The following is a 15,948-nucleotide window of genomic DNA, read 5'->3' on the forward strand; positions in this document are numbered from 1 at the left end:
GGAGACAGCGACAAAGTAAAATAAACAGAGAAGAGGTAGTGAAAGCTTTGCGGAAGATGAAAGCCGGCAAGGCAGCAGGTTTGGATGGTATTGCAGTGGAATTTATTAAAAAAGGGGGTGACTGTATTGTTGACTGGTTGGTAAGGTTATTTAATGTTTGTATGACTCATTGTGAGGTGCCTGAGGATTGGCGGAATGCGTGCATAGTGCCATTGTACAAATTCAAAGGGGATAAGAGTGAGTGCTCAAATTACAGAGGTATAAGTTTGTTGAGTATTCCTGGTAAATTATATGGGAGGGTATTGATTGAGAGGGTGAAGGCATGTACAGAGCATCAGATTGGGGAAGAGCAGTGTGGTTTCAGAAGTGGTAGAGGATGTGTGGATCAGGTGTTTGCTTTGAAGAATGTATGTGAGAAATACTTAGAAAAGCAAATGGATTTGTATGTAGCATTTATGGATCTGGAGAAGGCATATGATAGAGTTGATAGAGATGCTCTGTGGAAGGTATTAAGAATATATGGTGTGGGAGGAAAGTTGTTAGAAGCAGTGAAAAGTTTTTATCAAGGATGTAAGGCATGTGTACGTGTAGGAAGAGAGGAAAGTGATTGGTTCTCAGTGAATGTAGGTTTGCGGCAGGGGTGTGTGATGTCTCCATGGTTGTTTAATTTGTTTATGGATGGGGTTGTTAGGGAGGTAAATGCAAGAGTTTTGGAAAGAGGGGCAAGTATGAAGTCTGTTGGGGATGAGAGAGCTTGGGAAGTGAGTCAGTTGTTGTTCGCTGATGATACAGCGCTGGTGGCTGATTCATGTGAGAAACTGCAGAAGCTGGTGACTGAGTTTGGTAAAGTGTGTGGAAGAAGAAAGTTAAGAGTAAATGTGAATAAGAGCAAGGTTATTAGGTACACTAGGGTTGAGGGTCAAGTCAATTGGGAGGTGAGTTTGAATGGAGAAAAACTGGAGGAATTGAAGTGTTTTAGATATCTGGGAGTGGATCTGGCAGCGGATGGAACCATAGAAGCGGAAGTGGATCATAGGGTGGGGGAGGGGGTGAAAATTCTGGGGGCCTTGAAGAATGTGTAGAAGTCGAGAATATTATCTCGGAAAGCAAAAATGGGTATGTTTGAAGGAATAGTGGTTCCAACAATGTTGTATGGTTGCGAGGCGTGGGCTATGGATAGAGTTGTGCGCAGGAGGATGGATGTGCTGGAAATGAGATGTTTGAGGACAATGTGTGGTGTGAGGTGGTTTGATCGAGTGAGTAACGTAAGGGTAAGAGAGATGTGTGGAAATAAAAAGAGCGTGGTTGAGAGAGCAGAAGAGGGTGTTTTGAGGTGGTTTGGGCACATGGAGAGAATGAGTGAGGAAAGATTGACCAAGAGGATATATGTGTCGGAGGTGGAGGGAACGAGGAGAAGAGGGAGACCAAATTGGAGGTGGAAAGATGGAGTGAAAAAGATTTTGTGTGATCGGGGCCTGAACATGCAGGAGGGTGAAAGGAGGGCAAGGAATAGAGTGAATTGGAGCGATGTGGTATACCGGGGTTGACGTGCTGTCAGTGGATTGAATCAAGGCATGTGAAGCGTCTGGGGTAAACCATGGAAAGCTGTGTAGGTATGTATATTTGCGTGTGTGGACGTATGTATATACATGTGTATGGGGGGGTTGGGCCATTTCTTTCGTCTGTTTCCTTGCGCTACCTCGCAAATGCGGGAGACAGCGACAAAGTATAATAAATAAATATAAAATAAATATATATATATATATATTATATTATATTTCATTATCATTATTTTTTATTTTGCTTTGTCGCTGTCTCCCACGTTTGCGAGGTAGCGCAAGGAAACAGACAAAAGAAATGGCCCAACCCACCCCCATACACATGTATATACATACACGTCCACACACACAAAATATACATACCTATACATCTCAATGTACACATATATATACACACACAGACATATACATATATACACATGTACATAATTCATAGTCTGCCTTTATTTATTCCCATCGCCACCTCGCCACACATGGAATAACATCCCCCTCCCCCCCTCATGTGTGCGAGGTAGTGCTAGCAAAAGACAACAAAGGCCCCATTCGTTCACACTCAGTCTCTAGCTGTCATGTAATACTGCCCAAAACCACAGCTCCCTTTCCACATCCAGGCCCTATAGAACTTTCCATGGTTTACCCCAGATGCTTCACATGCCCTGATTCAATCCACTGACAGCACGTCGACCCCGGTATACCACATCGATCCAATTCACTCTATTCCTTGCCCTCCTTTCACTCTCCTGCATGTTCAGGCCCCAATCACTCAAAATCTTTTTCACTCCATCTTTCCACCTCCAATTTGGTCTCTCACTTCTCCTCGTTCCTTCCACCTCCGACACATATATCCTCTTGGTCAATCTTTCTTCACTCATTCTCTCCATGTGACCAAACCATTTGAAAACATCCTCTTCTGCTCTCTCAACCATGCTCTTTTTATTTCCACACATCTCTCTTACCCTTACATTTCTTACTCGATCAAACCACCTCACACCACATATTGTCCTCAAAATCTCATTTCCAGCACATCCAACCTCCTGCGCACAACTCTATCCATAGAACACGCCTCGCAACCATACAACATTGTTGGAACCACTATTCCTTCAAACATACCCATTTTTGCTTTCCGAGATAATGTTCTCTACTTCCAATCATTCTTCAAGGCTCCCAGGATTTTCGCCCCCTCCCCCACCCTATGATTCACTTCCGCTTCCATGGTTCCATCCGCTGCCAGATCCACTCCCAGATATCTAAAACACTTTACTTCCTCCAGTTTTTCTCCATTCAAACTTACCTCCCAATTGACTTGACCCTCAACCCTACTGTACCTAATTACCTTGCTCTTATTCACATATATATATATGGGATAGGGGAGACAGCAACAAAGTATAATAAATAGATAAATGAATATATATTCATCATCATACATAATTGCCGTCTCCTGCGTCAGTGAGGTAGCACATGGAAACAGACGAGGAATGGCCCAACTCACCTGCATACACATGTACATACATAAACGCCCATACACGCACATATACATACATATACATTTTACCATATACTTACATATACATAGACATATACATATATACACAGGTATATATTCATACTTGCTGTGTTCATCAATTCCCGTCGCCACCCCACCACACATGAAATAACATCCCACACCTCCTCCAGGGAGGTAACTCCAGGAAAAGACAATAAAGGCCACATTTGTTCACACAGAGTCTCTAGCTGTCATGTGTAATGCACTGAAACCACAGCTCCCTCTCCACATCCAGGCCCCACAAACCTTTCCATGGTTTACCCAAGATGCTCCACATGCCCTAGTACAATCCATTGACAGCACATCGATCCTGGTATACCACACCCTTTTTATTTCCACACATTTATTACCCTTTCATTACTTACTCGATCAAACCACCTCACACCTCATATTGTCCTCAAACATTTCATTTACAACACATCCACCTTCCTCTGCACAACCCTATCTATAGCCCATGCCTTGTAACCATATAACCATGTAACCTCCAAACATATCCACTTTTGCTCTCCAAGATAATATTCTTGCTTTCCACACGTTCTTCAAAGCTCCAAGAACCTTCACCCCCTCCCTCACCCTGTGACTCACTTCCACTTTTATGGTTCCATTAGCTGCTAAATCCACTCCCAGATATCTAAAACACTTCACTTCCTCCAGTTTTTCTCCATTCAAACTTACCTCCCAATCAACTTGTCCCTCAACCCTACTGTACCTAATAACCTTGCTCTTATTCACATTTACTCTCAGCTTTCTTCTTTCACACACTTTACTACACTCAGTCACCAACTTGTGCAGTTTGTCACCAGAATCAGCCACAAGCGCTGTATCATCAGCGAACAACAACTGACTCACTTCCCTAGCCCTATCATGCACAACAGACTGCATACTTGCTCCTCTCTTCAAAGCTCTAGCATTCACCTCCCAACCACCCCATCCATAAACAAATCAAACAACCATGGAGACATCATTCACCCATACTGCAAACTGCCATTCACTGGGAACCAATCACTTTCCTCTCTTCTACCCGTACACATGCCTTACATCTTTGGTAAAAACTTTTAACTGCTTCTAGCAACTTACCTCCCACACCATATACTCTAAAAACCTTCCACAAAGTACCTCTATCCACCCTATCACATGCCCTCTCCAAATCCATAAATGCTTTATACAAATTCATCTGTTTTTCTAAGTATTTCTCACATACATTCTTCAAAACAAACACCTGATCCACACATCCTCTAACACTTATGAATCCACACTGCTCTTCCCCAATCTGATGCTCTGTACATGTCTTTACCCTCTCAATCAATACCCTCCCATATGATTTCCCAAGAATACTCAACAAACTTATGCCTCTGTAATTTGAATACTTACCTTTATCCCCTTTGCCTCTGTACAGTGGTACTATGCATGCATTCTGCCAATCCTCAGGCACTTCACCATGATCCATACATACAGTGAATACCCTTACCAGCCAATCAATGACACAGTCACCCCCTTTTTCATTAAATTCTACAACAATACCATCCAAATCCTTCAACTTGCCGGCTTTCATCTTCCGCAAAGCTTTCACTCTGTTTACCAAACCATTCTTCCTGACCCTCTCACTTTGCACACCACCCCAACCAAAACATCCTATATCTGCCAATCAATCACCAGACACATTCAACAAACCTTCAAAATATTCACTCCGTCTCCTCACTTCATCACTACTTCTTATTACCTCCCCATTTGCTCCCTTCACCAGTGTTCCCATTTGCTCTCTTGTCTTATGCACTTTATTTACCTCCTTCCAAAACATCTTTTCATTCTCCCAAAGATTTAATGATATTCTCTCACCCCAAATCTCATTTGCCCTCTTTTTCACCACTTGCAACTTTCTCTTGAACTCCTGCTGCTTTCTTTTATACATCTCCCACTCATTTGCACTAAGTCCCTCAAAACTCATCCAAATGCCTCTCTCTTCTCTATCACTAACAATCTTTCTTCTTCATCCCACCACTCACTACCCTTTCTAATCTGCTCACCTCCCACCTATCTGATGCCACATGCATCTTTCATGCAAGCCATCACTGCTTCCCTAAATACATCCCATTCCTCCTCCACTCCCCTACGTCATTTGCTCTCACCTTTTTCCATTCTGCACTCAATCTCTCCTGGTACTTCCTCACACAAGTCTCCTTTCCAACCTCACTTACTTTCACCACTCTCTTCTTCCAACCGTTTCCTCTTCTCTTCTGAAAACTTTTACAAATCTTCATCTTCACCTCCACAAGATAGTGATCAGGCATCCCTCCAGCTGCTCCTCTCAGCACATTAACATTCAAAAGTCTCTCTTTTACATGCCTATCAATTAACATATAATTCAATAACACCCTTTGGCCATCTCTCCTACTCACATACATATACTTATGTATATCTCTTTTTAACACAAGGTATTCCCAATCACCAGTCCTTTTTCAGCACACAAACCCAGAAGCTCTTCACCATTTCCAATTACAACACTGAACACCCCATGTACATCAATTAAACCCTCAACTGCTTCATTACTCACCTTTGCATTCAAATCATCTATCACTGTAACCAGGTTTTGTGCATCAAAGCTGCTAATACATTCTCTCAGCTGCTCCCAAAACACTTGCCTCTCATGATCTTTCTTCTCATGACCAGGTGCATACGCACCAATAATCACCCATCTCCCTCCATCCACCTTCAGTTTTACCCGTATCAATCGAGAGTTTACTTTCTTACACTCTATCACATACTCTCACAACTCCTGCTTCAGGAGGAGTGCTACTTCTTCCTTTGCTCTTGTCCTCTCACCAACCCCTGACTTTACTCCCAAGACATTCCCAAATAACTCTTCCCCTTCACCTTTGAGTTTCGTTTCACTCAGAGCCAAAACATCCAGGTTCCTTTCCTAAAACATACTACCTGTCTCTCCTTTTTTCTCATCTTGGTTACATCCAACCACATTTAGACACCCCAATCTGAGCCTTCGAGGAGGATGAGCACTTCTGTTGCCTCTTTTAGAAGTTTAAATACAGGGAGGAGGAGGTTTCCAGCCCCCTCTCCTACCCCTTTAGTCGCCTTCTTCAACATGGAGGGAATATGGGGGAAGTATTCTTTCTCTCCTATCCCCAGGGATAGGGGAGAAAGAATCCAATAATCATGTCAAAAAAGTCATTACTTTCATTAATCAGTAAGTTATATAATTCTTTAGCTTACTGATAAAATGTGGCACAATCAACATTTATATCAATGCACTGCACACTGGTCTCCTAAGCTTCAAGTCCTTCCACATGTGCTGTCAAGAAAGCAAACTTTGCAGATATGAGTCAAATGGTCTATTTCTCTTAGTGCACAGTACCCTAATAAGAATAAAGCTACACATCCCTCTGACTATCTGGAATCACTGAGTTTTCTGACAAGAGAATTCTTCTTATTGTAGAACTAAACAGCTCTTCTGCTCTATTGTGCTTTGATGTGTTATGGTGTCTTTCAGTGTCAATTAATCTAGCTGTCAGAGAACATTTGCAAAATTTGCTGTAATATTACATTTCATCTATCTTTATTCTGCTTAGCCATTTAACATATCTTGTCATCTAATCACTTGGCTTGAAAATGTTCACTATTTTCTTGCCCATTGTTCCTACTGTAAAATGAATGCTGATGACTGCACACCAACGGGTGGTTGCACAAACTACAGTCCTGGACAAGACTGGTGAGTGGAAGGTTCAGCTGGGATGATGATACACTTCTGTTCTCAAACATGTCTAATACTGAATCTGCACTGGTAAATCTTAAATAAAATTTTTCCATTTAGGTTCTGTATAAGCCCTGTCCATTCCAGAAAATTTCCTTGATCTTTTATTACCATGCATTCTTTTTTTATCTCTTGTGATTATTACTTGTGTGTTATAGGGATAGAGTCACATTCATTTTGCCCCATCTCTTAACCTTATACTATGTCTCCACTTCTATGTATGTATGCACATATATATTCTAGACTATGCCAGGTACCCATTTATCAACCAGCCCTGAAGGGAGGATGAACACTTAGATTGGGTGCAGGCTAACAGTCATACCCAGGATTTGAACCCATGTAAGTCCCATCCCAGGCTGGTCCATGCTGATTCATGGTCACTATCATGGACAATACATGTCAATTTCATTTTTTCATGACCGAAACCACTAAAATAGTTGATAGATTATAAATAAAAAGCTAAAATTATGCTGTGAATCGGGAACCATTGCAACACAAACCTCGCCAGGTGGTGGAGTTTCCCGCAGTGTATAGAGACAGACTTCCCCAGAACTTTTTAAAGGGGAAGTAAATGTTTATAGTGTGTTACTGGAGTGATAGTTTTCATACATGGTGTTTTGACAAGAAAATAGTGAAATTGGAGAAAAAGGTAGCTCAGACATTGAAGCTTATTGATACAGTGGTTAAATTGATGAAAACTGCTACTGACGTTTGTGTAAATAAATTATACATTTCCTTTTGCCATAGCCAGAGGTTGAACCATTATGAGACGTTCTTTTTTTTTTTTTCATTCATTTCAAGCTAGAAGTTGCAGTTTTCTAAATTGTTTCTTACATTTTTCATATGTATATATATGTATGTGTGTGTGTGTGTGTGTGTATATGTGCGTATGTATGTGTATGTGTGTGTATGTGTATATGTATATATATATATATGTGTATATTATCCCTGGGGATAGGGGTGAAAGAATACTTCCCACGTATTCCTCGCGTGTCGTAGAAAGCGACTAGAGGGGACGGGAGCGGGGGGCCAGAAATCCTCCCCTCCTTGTATTAACTTTCTAAAATGGGAAACAGAAGAAGGAGTCACGCGGGGAGTGCTCATCCTCCTCGAAGGCTCAGAGTGGGGTGCCTAAATGTGTGTGGATGTAACCAAGATGTGAAAAAAGGAGAGATAGGTAGTATGTTTGAGGAAAGGAGCCTGGATGTTTTGGCTCTGAGTGAAACGAAGCTCAAGGGTAAAGGGGAAGAGTGGTTTGGGAATGTCTGGGGAGTAAAGTCAGGGGTTAGTGAGAGGACAAGAGCAAGGGAAGGAGTAGCAATACTCCTGAAACAGGAGTTGTGGGAGTATGTGATAGAATGTAAGAAAGTAAATTCTCGATTAATATGGGTAAAACTGAAAGTTGATGGAGAGAGGTGGGTGATTATTGGTGCATATGCACCTGGGCATGAGAAGAAAGATCATGAGAGGCAAGTGTTTTGGGAGCAGCTGAATGAGTGTGTTAGTGGTTTTGATGCACGAGACCGGGTTATAGTGATGGGTGATTTAAATGCAAAGGTGAGTAATGTGGCAGTTGAGGGAATAATTGGTATACATGGGGTGTTCAGTGTTGTAAATGGAAATGAAGAGCTTGTAGATTTATGTGCTGAAAAAGGACTGATGATTGGGAATACCTGGTTTAAAAAGCGAGATATACATAAGTATACTTATGTAAGTAGGAGAGATGGCCAGAGAGCGTTATTGGATTACGTGTTAATTGACAGACATGCGAAAGAGAGACTTTTGGATGTTAATGTGCTGAGAGGTGCAACTGGAGGGATGTCTGATCATTATCTTGTGGAGGCTAAGGTGAAGATTTGTATGGGTTTTCAGAAAAGAAGAGTGAATGTTGGGGTGAAGAGGGTGCTGAGAGTGAGTGAGCTTGGGAAGGAGACTTGTGTGAGGAAGTACCAGGAGAAACTGAGTACAGAATGGAAAAAGGTGAGAACAATGGAAGTAAGGGGAGTGGGGGAGGAATGGGATGTATTTAGGGAATCAGTGATGGATTGCGCAAAAGATGCTTGTGGCATGAGAAGAGTGGGAGGTGGGTTGGTTAGAAAGGGTAGTGAGTGGTGGGATGAAGAAGTAAGAGTATTAGTGAAAGAGAAGATAGAGGCATTTGGACGATTTTTGCAGGGAAAAAATGCAATTGAGTGGGAGATGTATAAAAGAAAGAGACAGGAGGTCAAGAGAAAGGTGCAAGAGGTGAAAAAAAGGGCAAATGAGAGTTGGGGTGAGAGAGTATCATTAAATTTTAGGGAGAATAAAAAGATGTTCTGGAAGGAGGTAAATAAAGTGCGTAAGACAAGGGAGCAAATGGGAACTTCAGTGAAGGGCGCAAATGGGGAGGTGATAACAAGTAGTGGTGATGTGAGAAGGAGATGGAGTGAGTATTTTGAAGGTTTGTTGAATGTGTTTGATGATAGAGTGGCAGATATAGGGTGTTTTGGTCGAGGTGGTGTGCAAAGTGAGAGGGTTAGGGAAAATGATTTGGTAAAAAGAGAAGAGGTAGTGAAAGCTTTGCGGAAGATGAAAGCCGGCAAGGCAGCAGGTTTGGATGGTATTGCAGTGGAATTTATTAAAAAAGGGGGTGACTGTATTGTTGACTGGTTGGTAAGGTTATTTAATGTATGTATGACTCATGGTGAGGTGCCTGAGGATTGGCGGAATGCGTGCATAGTGCCATTGTACAAAGGCAAAGGGGATAAGGGTGAGTGCTCAAATTACAGAGGTATAAGTTTGTTGAGTATTCCTGGTAAATTATATGGGAGGGTATTGATTGAGAGGGTGAAGGCATGCACAGAGCATCAGATTGGGGAAGAGCAGTGTGGTTTCAGAAGTGGTAGAGGATGTGTAGATCAGGTGTTTGCTTTGAAGAATGTATGTGAGAAATACTTAGAAAAGCAAATGGATTTGTATGTAGCATTTATGGATCTGGAGAAGGCATATGATAGAGTTGATAGAGATGCTCTGTGGAAGGTATTAAGAATATATGGTGTGGGAGGAAAGTTGTTAGAAGCAGTGAAAAGTTTTTATCGAGGATGTAAGGCATGTGTACGTGTAGGAAGAGAGGAAAGTGATTGGTTCTCAGTGAATGTAGGTTTGCGGCAGGGGTGTGTGATGTCTCCATGGTTGTTTAATTTGTTTATGGATGGGGTTGTTAGGGAGGTAAATGCAAGAGTTTTGGAAAGAGGGGCAAGTATGAAGTCAGTTGGGGATGAGAGAGCTTGGGAAGTGAGTCAGTTGTTGTTCGCTGATGATACAGCGCTGGTGGCTGATTCATGTGAGAAACTGCAGAAGCTGGTGACTGAGTTTGGTAAAGTGTGTGGAAGAAGAAAGTTAAGAGTAAATGTGAATAAGAGCAAGGTTATTAGGTACAGTAGGGTTGAGGGTCAAGTCAATTGGGAGGTGAGTTTGAATGGAGAAAAACTGGAGGAAGTGAAGTGTTTTAGATATCTGGGAGTGGATCTGGCAGCGGATGGAACCATGGAAGCGGAAGTGGATCATAGGGTGGGGGAGGGGGCGAAAATTCTGGGGGCCTTGAAGAATGTGTGGAAGTCGAGAACATTATCTCGAAAAGCAAAAATGGGTATGTTTGAAGGAATAGTGGTCCCAACAATGTTGTATGGTTGCGAGGCGTGGGCTATGGATAGAGTTGTGCGCAGGAGGATGGATGTGCTGGAAATGAGATGTTTGAGGACAATGTGTGGTGTGAGGTGGTTTGATCGAGTGAGTAACGTAAGGGTAAGAGAGATGTGTGGAAATAAAAAGAGCGTGGTTGAGAGAGCAGAAGAGGGTGTTTTTGAAGTGGTTTGGGCACATGGAGAGAATGAGTGAGGAAAGATTGACCAAGAGGATATATGTGTCGGAGGTGGAGGGAACGAGGAGAAGAGGGAGACCAAATTGGAGGTGGAAAGATGGAGTGAAAAAGATTTTGTGTGATCGGGGCCTGAACATGCAGGAGGGTGAAAGGAGGGCAAGGAATAGAGTGAATTGGAGCGATGTGGTATACCGGGGTTGACGTGCTGTCAGTGGATTGAATCAAGGCATGTGAAGCGTCTGGGGTAAACCATGGAAAGCTGTATAGGTATGTATATTTGCGTGTGTGGACGTATGTATATACATGTGTATGGGGGGGGATTGGGCCATTTCTTTCGTCTGTTTCCTTGCGCTACCTCGCAAACGCGGGAGACAGCGACAAAGTATAATAAATAAATATAAATATATATATATATATATATATATATATATATATATATATATATATATATATATATATATATATATATATTTTTTTTTTTTTTTTTTTTTTTATACTTTGTCGCTGTCTCCCGCGTTTGCGAGGTAGCGCAAGGAAACAGACGAAAGAAATGGCCCAACCCCCCCCCCCATACACATGTACATACACACGTCCACACACGCAAATATACATACCTACACAGCTTTCCATGGTTTACCCCAGACGCTTCACATGCCTTGCTTCAATCCACTGACAGCACGTCAACCCCTGTATACCACATGACTCCAATTCACTCTATTTCTTGCCCTCCTTTCACCCTCCTGCATGTTCAGGCCCCGATCACACAAAATCTTTTTCACTCCATCTTTCCACCTCCAATTTGGTCTCCCTCTTCTCCTCGTTCCCTCCACCTCCGACACATATATCCTCTTGGTCAATCTCTCCTCACTCATTCTCTCCATGTGCCCAAACCATTTCAAAACACCCTCTTCTGCTCTCTCAACCACGCTCTTTTTATTTCCACACATCTCTCTTACCCTTACGTTACTTACTCGATCAAACCACCTCACACCACACATTGTCCTCAAACATCTCATTTCCAGCACATCCATCCTCCTGCGCACATCTCTATCCATAGCCCACGCCTCGCAACCATACAACATTGTTGGAACCACTATTCCCTCAAACATACCCATTTTTGCTTTCCGAGATAATGTTCTCGACTTCCACACATTTTTCAAGGCTCCCAAAATTTTCGCCCCCTCCCCCACCCTATGATCCACTTCCGCTTCCATGGTTCCATCCGCTGACAGATCCACTCCCAGATATCTAAAACACTTCACTTCCTCCAGTTTTTCTCCATTCAAACTCACCTCCCAATTGACTTGACCCTCACCCCTACTGTACCTAATAACCTTGCTCTTATTCACATTTACTCTCAACTTTCTTCTTCCACACACTTTACCAAACTCAGTCACCAGCTTCTGCAGTTTCTCACATGAATCAGCCACCAGCGCTGTATCATCAGCGAACAACAACTGACTCACTTCCCAAGCTCTCTCATCCCCAACAGACTTCATACTTGCCCCTCTTTCCAGGACTCTTGCATTTACCTCCCTTACAACCCCATCCATAAACAAATTAAACAACCATGGAGACATCACACACCCCTGCCGCAAACCTACATTCACTGAGAACCAATCACTTTCCTCTCTTCCTACACGTACACATGCCTTACATCCTCGATAAAAACTTTTCACTGCTTCTAACAACTTGCCTCGCACACCATATATTCTTAATACCTTCCACAGAGCATCTCTATCAACTCTATCATATGCCTTCTCCAGATCCATAAATGCTACATACAAATCCATTTGCTTTTCTAAGTATTTCTCACATACATTCTTCAAAGCAAACACCTGATCCACACATCCTCTACCACTTCTGAAACCGCACTGCTCTTCCCCAATCTGATGCTCTGTACATGCCTTCACCCTCTCAATCAATACCCTCCCATATAATTTACCAGGAATACTCAACAAACTTATACCTCTGTAATTTGAGCACTCACTCTTATCCCCTTTGCCTTTGTACAATGGCACTATGCACGCATTCCGCCAATCCTCAGGCACCTCACCATGAGTCATACATACATTAAATAACCTTACCAACCAGTCAACAATACAGTCACCCCCTTTCTTAATAAATTCCACTGCAATACCATCCAAACCTGCTGCCTTGCCGGCTTTCATCTTCCGCAAAGCTTTTACTACCTCTTCTCTGTTTACCAAATCATTTTCCCTAACCCTCTCACTTTGCACACCACCTCGACCAAAACACCCTATATCTGCCACTCTATCATCAGACACATTCAACAAACCTTCAAAATACTCATTCCATCTCCTTCTCACATCACCGCTACTTGTTATCACCTCCCCATTTACGCCCTTCACTGAAGTTCCCATTTGCTCCCTTGTCTTACGCACCCTATTTACCTCCTTCCAGAACATCTTTTTATTCTCCCTAAAATTTACTGATAGTCTCTCACCCCAACTCTCATTTGCCCTTTTTTTCACCTCTTGCACCTTTCTCTTGACCTCCTGTCTCTTTCTTTTATACTTCTCCCACTCAATTGCATTTTTTCCCTGCAAACATCGTCCAAATGCCTCTCTCTTCTCTTTCACTAATACTCTTACTTCTTCATCCCACCACTCACTACCCTTTCTAAACAGCCCACCTCCCACTCTTCTCATGCCACAAGCATCTTTTGCGCAATCCATCACTGATTCCCTAAATACATCCCATTCCTCCCCCACTCCCCTTACTTCCATTGTTCTCACCTTTTTCCATTCTGTACACAGTCTCTCCTGGTACTTTCCCACACAGGTCTCCTTCCCAAGCTCACTTACTCTCACCACCTTCTTCACCCCAACATTCACTCCTCTTTTCTGAAAACCCATACTAATCTTCACCTTAGCCTCCACAAGATAATGATCAGACATCCCTCCAGTTGCACCTCTCAGCACATTAACATCCAAAAGTCTCTCTTTCGCACGCCTGTCAATTAACACGTAATCCAATAACGCTCTCTGGCCATCTCTCCTACTTACATAAGTATACTTATGTATATCTCGCTTTTTAAACCAGGTATTCCCAATCATCAGTCCTTTTTCAGCACATAAATCTACAAGCTCTTCACCATTTCCATTTACAACACTGAACACCCCATGCATACCAATTATTCCCTCAACTGCCACATTACTCACCTTTGCATTCAAATCACCCATCACTATAACCCGGTCTCGTGCATCAAAACCGCTAACACACTCATTTAGCTGCTCCCAAAACACTTGCCTCTCATGATCTTTCTTCTCATGCCCAGGTGCATATGCACCAATAATCACCCACCTCTCTCCATCAACTTTCAATTTTACCCATATTAATCGAGAATTTACTTTCTTACATTCTATCACATACTCCCACAACTCCTGTTTCAGGAGTATTGCTACTCCTTCCCTTGCTCTTGTCCTCTCACTAACCCCTGACTTCACTCCCCAGACATTTCCAAACCACTCTTCCCCTTTACCCTTGAGCTTCGTTTCACTCAGAGCCAAAACATCCAGGTTCCTTTCCTCAAACATACTACCTATCTCTCCTTTTTTCACATCTTGGTTACATCCACACACATTTAGGCACCCCACTCTGAGCCTTCGAGGAGGATGATCACTCCCCGCGTGACTCCTTCTTCTGTTTCCCATTTTAGAAAGTTAATACAAGGAGGGGAGGATTTCCGGCCCCCCGCTCCCGTCCCCTCTAGTCGCTTTCTACGACACGCGAGGAATACGTGGGAAGTATTCTTTCACCCCTATCCCCAGGGATAATATACATATATATATACATATACACACACACACACACACACACACATATGCACATACACACACACACACACACATACATATATATACATATGAAAAATGTAAGAAACAATTTAGAAAACAAACTTTTAGCTTGAAATGAATGAAAAAAAATGAATGTCACATAATGGTTCAACCTCTGGCTATGGAAAAGGAAATGTACAATTTATTCACACAAACGTCAATAGCAGTTCTCATCAATTTCACCACTGTGTCAATAAGCTTCAATGTCTAAGCTACATTTTTCTCCAACTTCACTATTTTCTTGTCAAAAACACCATGCATGAAAACTATCACTCCATTAACACAACTATAAACATTTACTTCCCCTTTAAAAGTTCTGGGGAAGTCTGTCTCGATACACTGCGGCGAGGCGACGCGACGCTGACACAATCACTGTCACAATATCACTTCTGCCTCCTCAAGTCAATCTCTCAGCCACAGTGCAGGCCTTCATCGTCGAAATCGGTCTTCTGGAGGTTACCGTTGTCGATGGGTGTGACCATGTCCTTGCTGGAGTTGCAGCCCAGTAGTTGAGGATGGGCTGGAGTTGTAGATCCAGCTGGCGTCACCGGACAATATCTTGCTATTTTGAACTCTGGTGTAATCCGTGTTCTGTTCTCGCCGCACCAGCACGTCAGTTCTGAGTTTTTTTCTCTTACTGCGGCAGTCGTATATATATATATATATCTCGGAAAGCAAAAATGGGTATGTTTGAAGGAATAGTGGTTCCAACAATGTTGTATGGTTGCGAGGCGTGGGCTATGGATAGAGTTGTGCGCAGGAGGATGGATGTGCTGGAAATGAGATGTTTGAGGACAATGTGTGGTGTGAGGTGGTTTGATCGAGTGAGTAACGTAAGGGTAAGAGAGATGTGTGGAAATAAAAAGAGCGTGGGTGAGAGAGCAGAAGAGGGTGTTTTGAAGTGGTTTGGGCACATGGAGAGAATGAGTGAGGAAAGAATGACCAAGAGGATATATGTGTCGGAGGTGGAGGGAACGAGGAGAAGAGGGAGACCAAATTGGAGGTGGAAAGATGGAGTGAAAAAGATTTTGTGTGATCGGGGCCTGAACATGCAGGAGGGTGAAAGGAGGGCAAGGAATAGAGTGAATTGGAGCGATGTGGTATACCGGGGTTGACGTGCTGTCAGTGGATTGAATCAAGGCATGTGAAGCGTCTGGGGTAAACCATGGAAAGCTGTGTAGGTATGTATATTTGCGTGTGTGGACGTATGTATATACATGTGTATGGGGGGGTTGGGCCTTTTCTTTCGTCTGTTTCCTTGCGCTACCTCGCAAACGCGGGAGACAGCGACAAAGTATAATAAAAAAAAAAAAAAAAAATGCTACATGTTAAAGAAATAGATATGTGGCATCAAATGTTACTGA

At 42.7% G+C, this 15,948-nt stretch overlaps 1 protein-coding gene across 7 annotated transcripts in view; it reads right to left on the reverse strand.

The window, feature by feature from the left end:
- The window catches only part of LOC139755387 (BTB/POZ domain-containing protein 3-like), a 167,276-nt gene that overhangs the window by 75,319 nt on the left and 76,009 nt on the right, over positions 1–15,948 (reverse strand). The window lies entirely within an intron of this gene.

This window comes from Panulirus ornatus, chromosome 1 (genome assembly GCF_036320965.1).
Source record: "Panulirus ornatus isolate Po-2019 chromosome 1, ASM3632096v1, whole genome shotgun sequence".
Lineage (NCBI taxonomy): Eukaryota > Metazoa > Arthropoda > Malacostraca > Decapoda > Palinuridae > Panulirus > Panulirus ornatus.